The sequence below is a fragment of the Crocuta crocuta genome, unplaced genomic scaffold (genome assembly GCF_008692635.1).
Source record: "Crocuta crocuta isolate KB4526 unplaced genomic scaffold, BGI_CrCroc_1.0 scaffold762, whole genome shotgun sequence".
Classification (NCBI taxonomy): Eukaryota; Metazoa; Chordata; class Mammalia; order Carnivora; family Hyaenidae; genus Crocuta; species Crocuta crocuta.
Window position 1 is genome coordinate 338,397 of NW_027529524.1, and position 4,162 is coordinate 342,558.

At 43.7% G+C, this 4,162-nt stretch overlaps 1 protein-coding gene across 2 annotated transcripts in view; it reads left to right on the forward strand.

The window, feature by feature from the left end:
* Positions 1-3,557, forward strand: part of AIF1 (allograft inflammatory factor 1) — an 11,220-nt gene extending 7,663 nt beyond the window's left edge. Inside the window, exon 6 of one of the 2 annotated variants that reach the window (XM_077760852.1) lies at positions 3,277-3,557. The gene's annotated coding sequence lies outside the window, so the exon portion shown is untranslated. The remainder of the gene's footprint in view (positions 1-3,276) is intronic. The other variant, XM_077760851.1, reaches the window with a different exon arrangement.
* The last annotated feature ends 605 nt before the right edge of the window (positions 3,558-4,162 follow it).

Here is a 4,162-nt window from a genome sequence, read left to right on the forward strand (position 1 = left end):
GGCGTTTTTTTTTTTTTTTTTTTTTTGAGAGAGACAGAGAGAGAGAGAGAGAGAGAAGCAGGGCTCACCCAAAGTGGGGCCCAAGCTCACCTGATGTGGGACTTGAACTCACAAACCGTGAGATCATGACCAGAGCCAAAGTCAGATGCTTAACGACTGAGCCACCCAGGTACCCTTAAAGTTTGTTTTTCTTTTTTTAAGGTTATTTATTTTTAAAAGAGAAAGTGGGCATCCAAGAAGGGGAGGGGCAGAGAACACAAAGCACTGCAGCACAGAGCCTGATGCAGGGCCCAAACTCATGAACTGTGAGATTGTGACCTGAGCTGAAGTTGGACACTTAACCAACTGAGCCACCCAGGTGGCCCTGTTGTCTGAGTCTTTCATCTGAAAATGGGGATTATATGATCTACCTTGCAGTGCTTGACTTATCATAAGCTCTCAATAAGGTTTAAAATGTGAATGGATGGATGGATAGATGGATAGATGAAAGAACTAATGTTATTGAATGGAGTAAAGAATTCATAGCTCTATAAAGCCTGATAACTTAAACATTAAGTGAGTCATTGAGGTACTTTTGGGGTACAAGCTGCATAAACTAAGTTTAACGAAGGGAGAGGGGGTTTCTTTTAGGAGGATATTGAGAACAGATACTGGGGATACTGAATCCCTGGGTGGCAGAAAGGATTAAAAAGCCAGTCCCAGGAAAGGCAGGAACCTCAGAGTTCCTAAGTCTTCAGTGAGGCTATCATTGGACCTCTCCTCCAATGGGTCCAGATGAGTTAACTCTAGCAACCTCCAGTTACTGGCCACTACTTCTGATTTCCTGACTTTCTGGGAAGAGGTAATCCAATTAGCCCAGCTTGTTTCATGTACTGAAGATAGACTGTTGGCTCTTCCCAATGGTGCAGCCAGGTTGGCCTCCTAAGGGGTGCTACACTAACTGTATAGGACTTCAGATGAGGGTGATATCATTTCAAGTTTAATAAAATATCCAAACATAATGAAATCAATAGCTAAGTTTTATTGAGCACCTACCGTAAGTGAGATACCAGCCTAAATGCTTCCCATATATTAATTCTCTAATTCTTTACAACAACCCTGGTGACACTAGGGAGGATACAAAGGATCTAGAGCTTAAATAACTCATTCACCTAGGATAAATAAATTGGGTTATATTCATACCTTGGACTATTATTATGCAGCAATGAGAATGAACAAAGTACAACTACATGCAGGGATTTCATTAACATAATGTTGAGCAAAGGAAGACAGGCGCAAAAGAACCCTTACTATACAATTCCATTTGTATACAGTACAAAAATGAGTAAAACTAATATATGTTATATGTTATTTAAAAAACCTAATATATGTTATAAATCAGGATAGTAGTTAGCCTTGGGGAGGGCAGTGACTAGAAGGGGCCCTCTGGTGGTTTCCATGGTCCTAGTTAAGGTTGTTTTTGGCTACATGTTCTGCTCAGTTTGTGAAAATTCATCAAAAAGAATATACATATATATACACTTTGGTAAAAAGACTTTGAAAATCATTTATTGAGTATCAACTATGTGCCACTTCCTATTCTAGGTGTTTTTGGGATATAAAGTCAACAAAACAGATCCTTGCCCTTGTGTAGTTTCATTCTATTGTGGAAAGTATTATGGGAGGAGGACAGACAATAAACAGCCAACATAATTTAAATTTTATATGATGTTAGATAAAAAGTAGATCAGGTTAGAGGGGATCAGGGGTACCAGGATGGTCAGGGAAGATGAAAATGTTGAATAGGTGATCAGGGTAGGCCTCACTGAGAAGATGACTAACAGCGAACAAAGACCTCATGGAGGTAAAGGAGTGAGGTATGTGGGCTTCTGGGGGAAGAATCAACTTGGCAGAGGAAAGAGAAGAAATAGGGCCCCAAAGTGAGACATGCCTGGTAGAGGTAGGGAGAGTAATAAAATCAGGGGGCCAAGTCATTTAGGGTCTTGTGGGCCACTCTAAGGACTTTGAGAGAAACAGAGGCATTATAGGACTTTGAGCAAGGGAGTCCTTTGAGGCCTCCTTTAAGGAAAGACCTACCCTGGGGCGCCTGGATGGCTTAGTCAGTTAAGCGTCCGACTTTCACTTAGGTCATGATCTCGTGGTTCGTGGGTTCGAGCCCCGCGTCGGGCTCTGTGCTAACGGCCAGCCCAGAGCCTGGAGTCTGTTTCAGAGTCTGTGACTCCCTCTCTCTCTGACCGCCCCTGCTCACACTGTCTCTCTCTCTCCTAGAAATAAATAAAAATATTAAAAAAAAAAAGGAAAGGCCTACCCTGGTGGCAGTGTAGAGGACAGACTATAGGGGCAGGGGTAGACTAAAGATGGCAAGTTAGGAGGCTGTTGTTATAACCCAGATCAAAGAGGAGAGTGGCTCAAATCAAGGTAGAGGCAGTGTACATGAAGAGGCTGGATTCTGGGTATTTTCTCAAGACACCAGTTCCTGTCTGACTGAAAGTGGGGAGTGAAATAAAGAATGGAGTCAATGAGGATTCCAGGGTTTTTGGCTTAACTATAATTTTTAAATTGCCATCAGCTGAGATGATGAAGGCAGTGAAGAGAACAGGTTTTGATGTTGTAGAGATCAAATGTTCAGTGTTGGATCTACTGACTTTGAGATGATCTATTAGAGGGGTACCTGGGTGGCTCAGTCAGTTAAGTGTCTGACTTCAGCTCAGGTCATGATCTCACGGTTTGTGAGCTCAAGCCCCACTTCAGGTGAACATGAACCCCACTTAGGGTGAGCCCCGCATTTGTCTCTGCCCCTCCTGAGATTCTGTCTCTCTGCCCCTTGCTGACTTGCACACTCTTTCTCTCTCTCAAATGAATGGCAGGAAGGATATTTTTGTCTGTAAATATGAAGAACTCTTCCAAGAAATTTTGCTGTGGTAGGAGACCTGGGAGAGGGGACAAGATAATCATTTGGAATGTTTAAGAACTGAAGTCATCTCAACTATCTTAATGAACCTCAGGATAAAATTCTTATCTGATTCTTGCTAATTTTTCTGCTCTCATTTTCCATAATGGAGAGGCAGTCTCTTAATTTTAATCACATCAGCCTAGTCACAGATGCCTAAAACCATGCCTCTGCTCATCAGTTCACAGAGCCTGAGCTGTGCACCCTCTCCTCAAACTTGGCTAAATCCTAACTAGGTCTTCACATTTTTAAATAAGAGTCGCGTTTTTCTAGAAGCATTTCTGAACCTCCCCAGGCAGGATCTGATTTTATTTCTCTGCTTCCAGAATGTATTGTGGATGTCTCGGCGCCTTCAAAACCGTTGTCGAAGGATTTGCTGACCGGGTAGTAGGTCTGATTGGAGCACAGTAATAAAAGACAAAGAAGGAAATTAGTACCGCATTTCGTAGAGTGAAACCCATTGTGAAGAGAATACAAACTGCCAATAATCAGATATACAAATATATTCATGAAAATTGTTATAAAATTAAATGTCTTAGTCATTGGTTGCTGATATGTTAATGAAGAGGTCATTCCTACCCTATCTTTGTTCAAATGATTTGCATGTATTATGCAAATAAACAGAACTATCAAAAGAATGCCTACAGTGCACGGTGCCGACGATACACTCCCCTGGACCTCAGGATTGGCCTGTCTATCCACTCCATTTGCATGACGTGATTTAATAACTAGAAGGCCCCACCCTCTGGAGCTTTCGCCTCTTACGAATGGACGCGTGATTCGGACACTCTTCCCTAGTTACCTAGACTCCGCCCTCCGGCAGCTAATCCCTTCCGCCTCGTGCGCTCTTTCGGTCTCCACTGAAAGCACTACCAGTGTTGCATCGTTTCCTTACACTCTCCGCATCCCTGCGCCTCTCCGCTCCCATCTTTCCACGAACGCACGACGCACGCTCCGCCTCTCCTCTTCCCCCCCACCCCTATTCATCGTACAAATACTGCGCCCCAACTGCCCGACAGACGGACGCTGCCTTGCCGCCCCTTTACGCGTCTTAACGGCCGACGTCGGGGGCGTGTCTCTTTAGCCAACCGGCTTCCTAGCGCCTGTAAGTCCCTCCTCTTCATGCAAATAACCTGTGCCTGCTCCGCACGCCCTGCTTATTTTTTTTTTTTTAAAGAGGGCCGGCCCTCGAAGTAAAGAAGGATAGAAAGG